We start from the raw sequence: 14631 nt of genomic DNA, 5'->3' as shown, positions 1-14631 counted from the left end.
CGCTACGATCGCTAATATGAGTCAGTGCACAGTTTCACTCAAGCCTTTATAACTACATTCGGTGATGACATTCTTCAAAAAATCAAGAAGTGCCTGAGGGTATTGAACCAAGGAACACATTACACGAAGAATTATGTAAATAAGTTATTTTGGCTACGATTTGAATAAAAAAGAAAACAAATAAAAAAGCAAGCGATTTTAGGCTGTTTTCCGAAAATGCATTTAGGCCAGAAGTGATTTTTGAAATTTGATTTTAGCCTGATAGACCTATCAAAGACTCACAGTTTGAAACCCTTCCGGGCCCTTTGGGCACAATTGAGGAAATTGCTGAATTTTACGTTGGGTGACTTTGTTTTCAACATTAAAAGGAAAGGATAAATATTGCAGACTCGCTCAGCTTCTGTAAGTGGTCTTGCAGTTCTTTGCAACAATAGGCACGAATCAATCCATTTCATAGAAGAACTTCGTGACAGAGCAGATAAAATCGGGCTCCAGATTTCATTTGAGAAGACGCAATATATGGAAGGGCAGTCCTTAAACACCAAATTCGGAAAATGTTCAAAGTAGATTTATACCGTACACGGGTCTCATGCGCCATCTCTTGGCCTGTTTGTGCACTCGTTGTTGGTGTCAAAACCCCATGTCATGCCAATCATGTGTGTGTCAGTATTGTTCAAGTGTGAACGGGTCATCCTGTACATTAAAAAAATGCAAAATTACGACGCTACGACAAGTCGTCAAACTAGAGGCACTCCACGCATCCAAAACCCTGGAAGGTCCAAAAAAAAAGTACATCGAAAAATCCTAGGACCAGAATACGAAAACGAAACTACGGTAAAAAAGAAATCACGGGAAATTTATCAACTCACGGAAATAATTACAGATGCAGTTAGGAAAAATGCTATTAATCGATTATAAGAAGAAGAAGAAGAAGAACAATATTCTCTCCCGTTCACCTTCGAACGTAACAACACGGTGACTGTTGACGAAAACTGGAAAGAACACAAAAGAACTGGGGCTGACAGATTGAGACAAGGTGTTGGACAGATCGTGACACGTAGACAGCCTCAATAAAGTAGGTAGCTGAGGTCTGAATGTCTGGACAAGGACGAACGAAAATGTAAATATTGGTAACAAAATCACATTACTCGAAGTTTATTTCTTTCATTGTATTTATAATTTGAAGGTAGACGGATGCCTTCAGTTCATTTAACAAGGAGCTGAGAAGCTTGAAAATTACATTAATTTAGAAACTAGACAACTTCCGGAGTTTGCAAGGCTCAAAGTGTTTAACAAATATAATACTCGGACGTACTTACAAAATCGAATACAGCTCAGGTTTTGAGTGAAACAGTCCAAACCTTTGATCCGCATTTCTTCAGAATCTTACAAGGGGGAAGAAACCCCTTCGGTAGTTTACAGATTTAGCGAAAGAACCCTTTGCCTTCCAGTAAATTTTACAACATACCGAGGATCGAACCCCGGGAGTTTACTTTATATTAGATTGCCTCTTCTGGGGTATGAATTTTCATACATGACCATACGGTCAGAATCACAGTTGAAGCAGTTGGTACACTGCTGTACAATTACGCCTAAGTATCTAATTATATGTTACCCTCGAGAAGAATATAAATTATCTATTCAGCCATATGAAGAGAAAGAAGGCTTCATTAAAGACCGAAAGTGAACAATGAAAAGGAGGCAAAAACATAAGCACTCCGAATTAATTTTTTACAGGAAGTCTAAGTGGGCGAAAACCCTATGACACAGTGGCTAATCCCATGCTACCGAGTTACTAAGTAAGAAGAAAACAACTTTAATCGAGTAGAAATTTATAGTGTTAGAAAACTTAGTCACCGTGGGGTGATTAACTTAATTCATTGAATTAAAGTGGGCACATTCATTTAGAGGTAGTTTAATGAGGGTAACCACTCGTGCTTCCTCACATTTCTTCTACTTTCCATAAGTAAATGAAAATATGAAACTGTGAAAGTTACTTGTTTTTAGAAACGAGAGAGTCCTACATTTTATTTGAGGAAATTATATACTAAGGGGGACGTAGAATCTTCCCCAGCTTTACATGGACTAGATTCACTTAATCAGACTGACTGCATACCTTGTTTATAAAAATATCATGATGCTGAAACCCCTGCCTCTATCCTCTGTCCGTAGAACACACAATAAAGCTACCGCACAATCAGACAGCTTATGCTCAAAAATCGCTTTTTGTATAGCGGCTTGCCAGAATAATCTACATGCTTCAAATAAGCACCTTTTGGTTGGTTAAGTGGTTTTAGTATCAACAGTTATGATAGGCTGATCAACTTGATATCGCGCCTCTGGATGGGCGGGTTCATTCAAAGGCAGTTCTGATAAATTCGGAATATTAAAATAAACAAGAGAAAGTAGACAGTTTGTACACAGCATCCAAATACAAAATAATATTATCTATGATTAGTAATGGGATCTGAACCCCAGATTGCGCTAAAATATAGATACTACAGACATCTAGTCCTCAAGGTTAAAAACTGCTACGATTTCACAAAGTTCCCATTTTTTACTAAAGATGGATGCGCAGTCGGAGAAGACACAACTTTAACGTCACAGAGGGGCCTTACTCATGGTATTATTATTATTATTAGTAGTAGTAGTAGTGCGCCTATCCTGCGTCCAGGGCGGGTCACCAAATAAATCCAGGCCAGCATACTCTCAGGGTTCGACGATTATTATATTTTCGAAAAACACGAGAACGGCTTACGAATTACTTGCCAGACATGACGATGGACGTCTCCATCCTACGAATCGTTTGTTATCGCAGAACATGATTTATATTACGCCTTAATTCTAAATCTGTCTAAAATGCTTAACCAAGTTGATGGATAGTACTTCAAGTATACCTTACATTTATTCAAATTATAAAGTTGAGAAAAGAGAATGAAATCAATAAAATATTATATCACATTAAATTCATTGAGTCTGCTTCGATAGGGTAAACATGTTTGTTGATCATTACAATGTTAATTATGCATACTAAAAATTATTAAGTTTGGAAATAAACTTATATATCAGTTACATATCATCAATTAAATTAAGAAAATATACATAAATCAAAATTAAATTATCCTTAAATAAATACAAATCCACTTGGGAAGTTAATGATAATGTTAGGTTGTTTTGTTTTTGTCGGAATCATAATTCATTCTTCTTCTTCAGATAACTTAGGATGTGTATTGTGCTTAATTCTTTTTTTTAGACTATCAAAATTGTGCGTCGGGAAAAAGATAAGTATACCTTGTTAGCAAAACATGTGCTAATATTCACCTCAACTTCTAACATCATTCATCATTATATTATTTACCAAATTAATCTTCAATTCAATTCAACCATTAAAAAACAACTAATTAAATATATTCTCACACGAGTGTTTGAATTTTAACATAATACCTTGTGTCATTTACATAAATATGCACGGGATATCTTTCATGAAGATCCTAGAAATTAACTATCTTATTGGAATTATTTATAAGAAAATTATCATGCCTATCCATGTGACTTGATGTATGCCATGCTTATCATTTAAGAAAAATATAACCTTATGGTAGAGATACTGGGTTAAAATATCAAATTACTAATCAACACTTCCTAAAAATGTTTCATTATGATGATCTAATTATGCCATAACACATTATAACTATCATAACACGTCGTTACTATCGTAGGATATGGATTTTCTGTCAATGAAATATCATCATGGTATCACGAACATAAATGATCGTGGATTGCGTCAACTATCATCACCTTTCTCTTCAGAAACATTCATTTTCTTCTTTTATCAACGAAGCATCATATGATATATGATTTATTTATTCTTCATTATACTCCTATAACATTACAACATCACTTTCATCTCACATATCATATCATATATCTTCCATTTCTTTCCAATACTTCTCATATATAACTGTCCGACTCGTTGACTGAATGGTGAGCGTACTGGCCTTCGGTTCAAAGGGTCCTGGGTTCGATTCCCGGCCGGGTCGGGGATTTTAACCTTAATTGGTTAATTCCAATGGCACGGGGGCTAGGTGTATGTGCTGTCTTCATCATCATTGCATCCTCATCATGACGCGCAGGTCGCCTAGGGAAGTCAAATAGAAAGACCTGCACCTGGCGAGCCGAACCCGTTCTGGGATATCCCGGCACTAAAAGCCATACGACATTTAATTTCATATATAACTCATCTTGATGCTTAAAATAATTTAATTCCCAATTACATCCTAGTTCGTGAACCATGGGCAACGGCTGAGTGGCCTAGTGAGTGGTCCTGACAGTCGGGATACCAGTTGCTATGGAATGGGAGTGGGCATCTCGGACATATTCTGAGTCATGGCCCTCCTTGTGCTCAAGCGGCTAGGACTATACAATTCACCGGTGGTCCATAACCCCTTAGAGGAGAGATCCTCACTTGAACTATGTGCAAGTAGGGTAGCATCCTGCTTCATGAATTTACTGAGCTCAGAACATTTTAAGCAAGCCTCAGACCTATGGGAGTAAAGGAGTCCCACTCCCATTTGACAGGCGAGGGACTCCTTGGAAACAACTTGGCGAACGAAATGGAATTCGATGGGGGGCTATCAATATTAATGGGGCTTATGGAAGAAAGAAGGTAGAACTGGCTGAGTCAGCAAAGAGGATGCATCTGGATGTGCTAGGAGTAAGTGATATTCGGGTAAGGGGAGATAACGAGGAAGAGATAGGAGATTATAAAGTGCACTTTACGGGCGTTAAAAAGGGAAGGGCAGAGTCTGGGTTAGGGCTCTTTATCAGGAATACCATTGCACGCTACATAGTTTCTGTTAGGTACGTAAATGAGCGAATGATGTGGGTAGATTTCTCATTTGGAGGAATTAGGACAAGAATTGTGTCCGTGTATTCAACATGTGAGGGTGCAGATGAGGATGAAGTTGACAAGTTTTATGAAGCATTGAGTGACGTCGTGGTCAGGGTCAACAGCAAGGATAGAACAGTGCTAATGGGCGATTTCAATGCGAGAGTTGGGAATAGAACTGAAGGATACGAAAGGGTGATTGGTAAATGTGGGGAAGATCTGGAAGCTAATGGGAATGGGAAGCGTTTGCTGGACTTCTGAGCTAGTATGCATAAGGCTATTCACCGCTACACATGGGAGGCTAGGGCTAAAAGATCCATAACAGACTATATCTTAACAGACTTTGAATTCAGGAATTCTGATAGGAATGTACGAGTTTTTCGCGGATTTTTCGATGATACAGACTACTATCTGATCTGTAGTGAACTAAGTATCTCTAAGCCTAGGGTAGAGAAAAAGAAATCTGTCTGCAAACGAATAAGCGTAGAAAATCTCCAGGACGAGGAAATTAGACAGAAGTACATGGATATGATTGGTGAGAAGTTTCGAAGAGTAGACAGTAAGCAGGTTCAGTATATAGAAAGTGAATGGATGGCATACAGGGATGCTGTAGTAGAAACAGCAAGGGAATGCCTAGGAACAACTGTGTGTAAAGATGGAAAAAGGCGAACATCTTGGTGGAATGATAAAGTGAGAACAGCCTGTAAACGTAAAAAGAAGGCTTATCAGAAATGGCTCCAAACAAGGGCCGAGGCAGACAGGGACTTGTACGTAGATGAAGGAAACAGAGCGAAACAAATAGTTGTTGAATCCAAAGTCGTGGGAAGATTTTGGTAACAACCTGGAAAGGCTAGGTCAAGTAGCAGGGAAAACTTTCTGGACAGTAATAATCGAGGGAAAAAGGAAATGAACAGTGTTTTGAGCAATTCAGGTGAACTCATAATAGATCCCAGGGAATCACTGGAGAGGTGGAGAGAATATTTTGAACATCTTCTCATTGTAAAAGGAAATCACCCTGGTGGTGTTGCAAACAGCCAAGCTCATGGGGAGGAGGAAAATGATGTTGGTGAAAATATGCTTGAGGAAGTGGAAAGGATGGTAAATAAACTCCATTGTCATAAAGCAGCAGGAATAGATGAAATTAGACCTGAAATGGTGAAGTATAGTGGGAAGGCAGAGATGAAATGGCTTCATAGAGTAGTAAAATTAGCATGGAGTGTTGGTAAGGTACCTTCAGATTGGACAAAAGCGGTAATTGCACCTATCTATAAGCAAGGGAACAGGAAGGATTGCAACAACTATCGAGGTATCTCATTGATTAGTATACCAGGCAAAGTATTCACTGGCATCTTGGAAGGGAGGCTGCGATCAGTCGTTGAGAGGAAGTTGGATGAAAACCAGTGTGGTTTCAGACCACAGAGAAACTGTCAGGATCAGATTTTTAGTATGCGCCAGGTAATTGAAAAATGCTACGAGAGGAATAGGCAGTTGTGCTTATGTTTCGTAGATCTAGAGAAAGCATATGACAGGGTACCGAGGGAAAAGATGTTCGCCATACTGGGGGACTATGGAATTAAAGGTAGATTATTCAAATCAATCAAAGGCATTTATGTTGACAATTGGGCTTCAGTGAGAATTGATGGTAGATTGAGTTCTTGGTTCAGGGTACTTACAGGGGTTAGACAAGGCTGTTATCTTTCACCCTTGCTGTTCGTAGTTTACATGGATCATCTGCTGAAAGGTATAAAATGGCAGGGAGGGATTCAGTTAGGTGGAAATGTAGTAAGCAGTTTGGCCTATGCTGACGACTTGGTCTTAATAGCAGATTGTGCCGAAAGCCCGCAGTGTAATATCTTGGAACTTGAAAATAGGTGCAATGAGTATGGTATGAAAATTAGCCTCTCGAAGTCTAAATTGATGTCAGTAGGTAAGAAATTCAACAGAATTGAATGTCAGATTGGTGGTACAAAGTTAGAACAGGTAGATAATTTCAAGTATTTAGGTTGTGTGTTCTCCCAGGATGGTAATATAGTAAGTGAGATTGAATCAAGGTGTAGTAAAACTAATGCAGTGAGCTCGCAGTTGCTATCAGCAGTATTCTGTAAGAAGGAAGTCAGCTCCCAGACGAAACTATCTTTACATCGGTCTGTTTTCAGACCAATTTTGCTTTACGGGTGAAAAAAGCTGGGTGGACTCAGGATATCTTATTCATAAGTTAGAAGAAACAGACATGAAAGTAGCAAGAGTGATTTCTGGTACAAGCAGGTGGGAACAATGGCAGGAGGGTACTCAGAATGAGGAGATACAGGCTAATTTAGGAATGAACTCGATGGATGAAGCTGTACGCATACACCGACTGCGGTGGTGGCGTCATGTGAGGCGAATGGAGGAGGATATGTTACCTAGGAGAATAATGGACTCTGCTGTGGAGGGTAAAAGAAGTAGAGGGAGACCAAGACGACGATGGTTAGACTCGGTTTCTAAGGATTTAAAGATAAGAGTTATAGAACTGAATGAGGCCACAGCACTAGTTGCAAATCGAGGATGTGGCGACGTTTAGTAAATTCACAGAGGCTTGCAGACTGAACGCTGAAAGGCATAACAGTCGATAATGATAATTTAATGTAGGTATGTCTGTAGAAGAAGAAGGACCTGGGCGATCACGACAGACAGTAAAGCAGAAGAAGGAAGATGAAGCACAAGATGCATTAAGCACGACATCCGTCCTGAAGTAATGCGAGAGCGGTTTCCGGGGCGGAGATAAACGTCGTGGGAAAAGGGAGTGTGGTTTTTAGTGGGTAAGAATCTCCACACACTTGTTGAGTGCGGACCCTCACAAACGTCTTATAAGATTGTCCATTCTCCCTCGCAAAAAATTATTATTATTATTATTATTATTATTATTATTATTATTATTATTATTATTATTATTATTATTATTATTATTCGATCCACGCATGCTAAACTGTTGTCCAGTCTTGACACATTTTCTTTCGGTGTAGCTCCTTTTCTTCCTGCAACCGGGGCATACCTTTCTCTCTAGGGTTTTATCCTGGTTATAAGCACCCTTCACCTTTCCTCCATTACTTGCGAAAAGAGGACGCTGAGACAGGTCGCTGTATTGAAAGGCTGTAAGGCTGACATTCTCTCGCGCAGCTGTGAGCGGGCATTTGGGAGATAGTGGGTTTGAATCTCATCGTCGGCATCCCTGAAGATGGTTTCCCATTTTCACACGAGGCAAATGCTGGGGCTGTACCTTAATTAAGGCCACAGCCGCTTCCTTCCCACTCTTAGCTCATTCCCATACTTCCATCGCCGTCAATGCTCGATGTGTTACTGAGACGTTAAACAAGTAGAAGTTGACGATCTACGAACAATCTGCCACAGCTTCTAAATTCCATGAGAAAGGATACTTTACGAGGCAAAAATCTCGGTAAATTATTGGTGTACATAACATTATACAATTATATTTTATACCTACTAAGAATTTTATGTCATCAACAATACATGATCAGAAACACAAACTGAACGCTGGCTTGTATTGATTTTTGTATTGTTTGGAAATATTTTTCGTGTGCATTGAAATATATGCCCAGGGCTGATCGAAAGGGCACCGGAAAATATTCCGTTGTAAAATGTATTACCTTATAAAGAAAATAGCTTCCAGCAGTTGAACAAACTAAAATCATATGCGACAAAAACCGCAGTCACGAACTAAGCGTGTAACAACGTCCGCTGTTATAAAGCAACCATGTGCCAGAAAGTCTGTGACGAAAATTACGGCTTACGTTTTTGACGTGACATAAAAACCGGGAACAACTTTCTTCCGCCTTTAAAAATTCTGACTACCTCTGCTGGTTTCGAACCTCGATCTGGATACAAAGACCGACACTTTGTATACTAATACGAGATAAAAATAAAGTATAGCCCTATAATTTGAAGTGAACAGACAAAAATTATCATCTGCAGGTGGTTAGTTCTAGCACACAGCGCTTGGTGCGACGTCATCCCTAGGGAATATTGCAGCGCCCTGATCACGTGGATGGCCCTTTGCTGCTTGCACGACTTCTCGTCAGTTGTCTCAGTGCGGGGAATGAGCTCGCCCAAAACGTGTCCGACAGGTTCGCAGTTGAATTTGGAAGATATCATTGAGATTTGATTGTACTTTGAACCGTGAGTACTTTAATACTTTCAAGTTATTAGTAAACTGTAAACGTAGTATCACTATTCTGTGCACTTGCTCAGCGACTTCTAGTGAGATTCTGTTCGTTGTGATGGGAGCCTGACTAGTTCATTCTGCGTTTACGAATGGTATGCACTACGTTCAGTGCTTCAGTAGCAATTTAGTAGTTTTCTTCTGTCCACCCTGACAAGGGAACTTGCTGTGTGAGTTTCGTGTTGCTGGTTTCTGGCACATGGTCACCTTATAACAGCGGACGTTGTTACACGCTTAGTTCGTGACAGCGATTTTTGTTTCACGAGATTTTAGTTTGTTCAACTACTGGAGACTTTCTTTATAAGGTAATGCATATTACAACTAATATTTTCCAGTGTTGTTAGCGATGTGTCCTTCCTTTAGAGGTAATTTGGATAAATTCGGTGCTTTTCTTCGTGACCTGTGTTCAGGAAGTGTCTGGCATAATTGGATTCTCTGTTTGCTTGACTGGTCTGATGCGCAGCCTACCTTTATTCGAATTTCGTCCATTTTATCTAAATTATTATATGTTAACTGAATTTTGTTGGGTAAACAAGTAAATTATTCGGGCCTGTGTCTTTATTTTGCGCAAGAGGCTGAGATTGAGAAAGGGGCTTAAGTCGTTAGCGCAGAAACGTTGGGGTGTGCGTTTTGACTTGGCCAGGACCATTGAGTCAACCTCAACAGTGCACGATCAGAAACACACACAAGATGAATCAAGACTTGCCTCTTGTATTCTGTTAAAAACTCAATGTTGGCTTGTACCGATTTTTGTATTGTTTGCAAATATTTTGCGTGTACATTGGAAATATATGCCCAGGGTCGATCCAAAGGGCACCGTACTTAGGAATATGTATTTATTTACTTTATAACAAATTGTTTGCAGTAGTTAAGTCCCTCTATTAGATTACTTGATAGTAGGAAATTACATAGAGTATTTATTTTACCATAATTATACCTTCATTTATACATTTCACCTACTGTATATCTATTTCGGTAAAGAGCGTACCTTCGATAAATTGAAACTAATGAAACATATCTGCCCTCTTCAGCGACCAAGGAACTTCAGCATGTTAGTTTGAACAGCGTCAAACTGAGAATGAAATTGTTTAAAATTTGCATTTCTCTCTCAGATGATTACTTTCGCGGAAGGTTTGTGTGAGGATCTAGGCAGCGTACTTCTTGTGATGTGGTGGAGAAAACGTCTTGACATTTTTGTGTAAATCTAACGTTAATGCGAAGTTTTGTATGTAACCCTATTTAAACGTTTGTTACGTAGTAGAATGGGCTTGACCGGAATAACATTTACTAAGATCAAATGGCGCTTGATGGATTCTTAAAGTATGGTGTCGCTTAAGATATTGAAATGGATTGTTTTAATTTCCAGTTTTTAAAAGACCCAAAATTTTGATAAACTGGATTGGGACACACTTATCATAAGTGGCCCTGTGCAAGGAATATTTTTAGCCCGGGTCTACCTATGCCACTTTTAGTTCTTGGGTACGGTGATTTTTATTTATTGTGTGTAAGAGGCTGACATTGAGCGTGGCTTAAGTCGTTAGCGGAGAAACATTAGGGTGTGGCTTTTGACCAAGTGAGGATCATTCAACCACAACAGAAACTAAGTACACACAAGATGACAAGCCTGTTTGTTTTAAAAACATCTCTGAACACAAAAACATTGATAGTTTTTGTGGCTTAATATTTTAAAAAATCTTGCCCCAAAAATGTTTGGGTCATATTATCCCTGTGTTTATAGTAAACAAACTTGATTCATTCTGTACTGAAACTGTTCGAAACTAAAACCTACAGTGTATAACATAAAACGCAACCTTACCTTCACCAACAGAAAGTTATTCGCTGACAAAAACTTACAAAAATGAATAAATACGAATAAACTACAATTTGTTATAACTCGTTCTCCCAATAGCACAACTTAATTCTCCGCTTTACTTATCGTAATGTAAACATTTTTTACTCGATACCGAAATTGTCTCAATTCAGTGTATCAAACTGTAACGACAGAGTGAGGGTTACACAAATATCGCTGATCAGTATTGGACATGGTGGCCAAAACAAAACCATAGGTCCGTGGAGGATGAGTGAAACTGACTAAAGTTCTGAATCGTGAGTGGACTGTGGTTCAGACTTCAGTCCTGAAGTGGTTTCCCCATTTTTAGTCGGATTAAATGTTTAATATACCTTAAGTCCACGACCTCTTCTTCCCGGTCCTAACCCTTTGCTATGCGAGCATCACACGCTCTGTTTTGTTCAGTTTTGGAATCTAAAGCTTCTGAAAATTATCAAAAGGAAGAATGATGAATTAGCTAAGATAAATTGCTGTAAATATGTTTGAGGCTGTGGGCTTCGTGCTATTTAAAAGTTTGTCCAAATGCTAGAGTGGTGTTCTCTGATAAATGCTCAGTGGACCTACGATAGAAAAAAGTTCGCCATTCAGGATATGGATGGTGTAGTGTGAATTTTTTAACATAACTGTTTTCAGTTTTATGACCATCAGTTAGGAAACACTAAAATAGATGTGAAAGACTCTTGATGGCTTATGTAGCTCAAGTGTATGGCTTCTTTCTTAAATTATTCACGGTTTAGTAAAAAGGCTGAAAATGATGTTCTCTGACGGCAGATCGATGGTGAAATTGACCCTTCAAGCACTGAAACATTAGATAATTATAGTATTGTTCCTTTTTAGTACCGTACTTGCTTGGCGTTGTTAATAGAAAGGGTGTCGGCCCTGCTCGTGGTTCCGCCTTGTTCGATCGCCCCACACGGAACTACATATCTGTATCAAGCGCGGTATTTGTCAAGATCAGGGAGTTCAACAACCTCAAAGCTGTTCGTTCTAGCAGTTGTTTTTGGCATAGTTTAGTGCTCTCGATAAATAGAGGAATACCTTTCCATTATATACATGTTCATGCGATTTTCAACTTCATATTGTGTTAATGCAATCTTCTTCATAATAAGGAATTGCAGTTTGCAGCCATTTACAGTCATTAAAAAAAGCACTCACCACTTTTCCCTTTGCGAAAATCAAATGGTATGTTGCATGTCGCTGTCATGGCCATCCAAAAACCACCAACCATAAGGCATACATAGCCTGTGCGGTTGCTAGGAAACATTGACCGTCCATCCAAACCTTACATCACGGGCTGCCTGGTTACTAGGTAACATATCAATATCTTACACTAACGCCACGGCCGCTTGCTTCCCACTCATAGCCCTTTCCTATCCTATCGTCACCGTATGACCTACCTGCGTCGGTACGAAGTTTCAAACAAATGCATACTCACTATTTTCTGTGTATGACTATGGAATGTGGGTTCGAGCCCCACTGTCGGCAGCCCTGAAGATGGCTTTCCGTGGTTTCCCATTTTACACCAGCAAATGCTGGGTCTGTAGCTCAGTTAAGGCCTCGGCCGCTTCCTTCCCACTCCTAGCCCTTTCCTGTCCCATCGTCGCCATAACACCTACCGGTATCTGTGTCGGTGGGATGTAAAGCAAATTAAATTCTTCGTTTCATCTGTCAGTCATTATTCATTGCCCCCGAGGAGTGCGACAGGCTTCGGCAGTCGGCACAATTCCTAACCTCGCCGCTAGATGGGGGTGTCATTCCATTCCTGACCCGGCCAAATGACTGGAAACAGGCTGTGGATATTCTCATTTCTTCCAGAGTTTTCTGCAAGTATGCCACGTTCGACGTATCTGCTGCGGTCTCGTCAATTTAAAAGCATTTTTTTAATCATGCACGTTTTCTCTCATTTTGGCAATCGTATTCGTATAGCAAATAGTTAAATATTTGACATATTGTTGAATATGTTGATTTGTGTACTTTTCCAAAGAAAATATCCAAATTGGGCATTACCCAGAATTCTGAGGAGCGTGGTCATATGCCGCACGGAGATGCACTTTCAAAGCTTACTACGCAAGAAGTAGTCACAATCCACGCAAGGCTGATAACAATAAACCAAACGCGATAGCAGTGTCCTCTAAATGAACATTGTTACAAAATTCTGAAAGTAACATTGCCATTTTCGCATGTGGTCATTGGTGCTTATGTTAGTCCTTATAAAAGAAAATTCCGAGCCAGCCCACGGTTGAAGGATGTGGTGGCTTTTTAAGGTTAACTAGACGAGGAAGAGCTATGGCAGATAAAAGATTCTCTCGGCTTAGGAAACCTAATCGCGTCCGTGTCTGAGAAGGAAAGATGTCCGAGGGAAGTTAGACAGGCAAATTGACTAAGTGGCCGTTGTGGTGAGACTCGTGCTTGCCTTGAATTGTCACAATTTGTAGGCTCTGGAGGAGCGATTGAAATGCGATAGAAACTTTCTAACAGGCCAGATGCACCAAGATGGCGTGTTCTAATAGGGCTCTTTAAATTCCACGTGACGACGTCATATTGGGTAACACGGACCTTGCTGCTATTGTCTTAACGACGGAGAAATCCACACCAAGGTGAAACTGACCACGATGAACACAATTTGTTATACGTTATGGCGACGATGGGACAGGAAAGGGCTAGGAGTGGGAAGGAAGCGGCCATGGCCTTAATTAAGGTACAGTCCCAGCATTTGAAACCACGGAAAACCACATTCAGGCTGCCGACAGTGGGGTTCGAACCCCACTATCTCCCGCATACTGGATACTGACCGCATTTCAGCGACTGCAGCTATGGGGCTTGGTGCTATAACAACTGTAACTGTTAAAATCTTCTAAAAGGTTGCGGCAAAATGCTTGAGCGTGACCAAGCAAATAACGGCGGGTAAAAAAGAGAATGGGGGCCTGCTAAGGACCGGGCCGCCTCTCATAGCTTGGTCTCGTCCCACTCGGCGGAGCGGGGAATGTTTTCTTCAGTCATCATATAAACAAGAGTGTCAGCCACACCTATGACATGATGTAGTGAAAGTTATCGGCTCCGATACCAACATGTTAGTCACGTTAACAGTCTGTCTGTCACGTATGTTATTCTTATGACACATATCGATACTTTCACCTCATTCGAGTTTGCATAATGTGGTCCTGTTGACAGCCTGAGCAATGAACGAATTCCGTTACATTACGTTTCTCTAATTCAAGTGGGGACTTTTCTTAAGAATAAGAACCACCACAATCACCACGTGAGCTCTAGTTGCCCAGTTAGATTCTACCTCAGTCCGGTCGTGTTCGAAATTCTCAATGCGCCAATATGATGTCGGTAAGGAACTCAACCCACGGGAACTGGAATCTGTAACCCTCTACATAAAACGCAGCACAACAAAACGAGAACTAGCGTGCCTCATTCTTCTCCACTAAGATAGACGATGCCACTCGACACAGCAGTCATTGCTTTCCCGTTCGAGATTCTCCGCTGCGTCCTCAGAAATTGGCACCTGCTCCAAGGGCCGTTCACAAAGTTCGTGAGACAATTGGTTACTTAATGAGCCATCAATGTCGAGAAATAAGCAAATGCAGCGTGGGTTTCAGCTCGTCCTATGGCGCGATCCTCTCAGCTCGGAGGTCCATGTTCAGATCCCTGTCCTATTGGTGGTCATGAGCC

At 40.3% G+C, this 14631-nt stretch overlaps 1 protein-coding gene across 4 annotated transcripts in view; it reads left to right on the top strand.

Annotated features, from left to right (window-relative positions):
• The window catches only part of LOC136873656 (uncharacterized), a 482836-nt gene that overhangs the window by 257170 nt on the left and 211035 nt on the right, over positions 1 to 14631 (top strand). The window contains exon 1 of one of the 4 annotated variants that reach the window (XM_067146730.2): positions 8973 to 9061. The exons of the other annotated variants lie outside the window; for them this stretch is intronic. The gene's annotated coding sequence lies outside the window, so the exon portion shown is untranslated. Of the gene's footprint in view, positions 1 to 8972; positions 9062 to 14631 lie in introns of those variants that run through there. 4 annotated transcript variants of the gene reach the window in all.

Source organism: Anabrus simplex, chromosome 5 (genome assembly GCF_040414725.1).
Source record: "Anabrus simplex isolate iqAnaSimp1 chromosome 5, ASM4041472v1, whole genome shotgun sequence".
NCBI lineage: Eukaryota > Metazoa > Arthropoda > Insecta > Orthoptera > Tettigoniidae > Anabrus > Anabrus simplex.
This window is presented reverse-complemented; position numbering and strand designations above follow the sequence as displayed.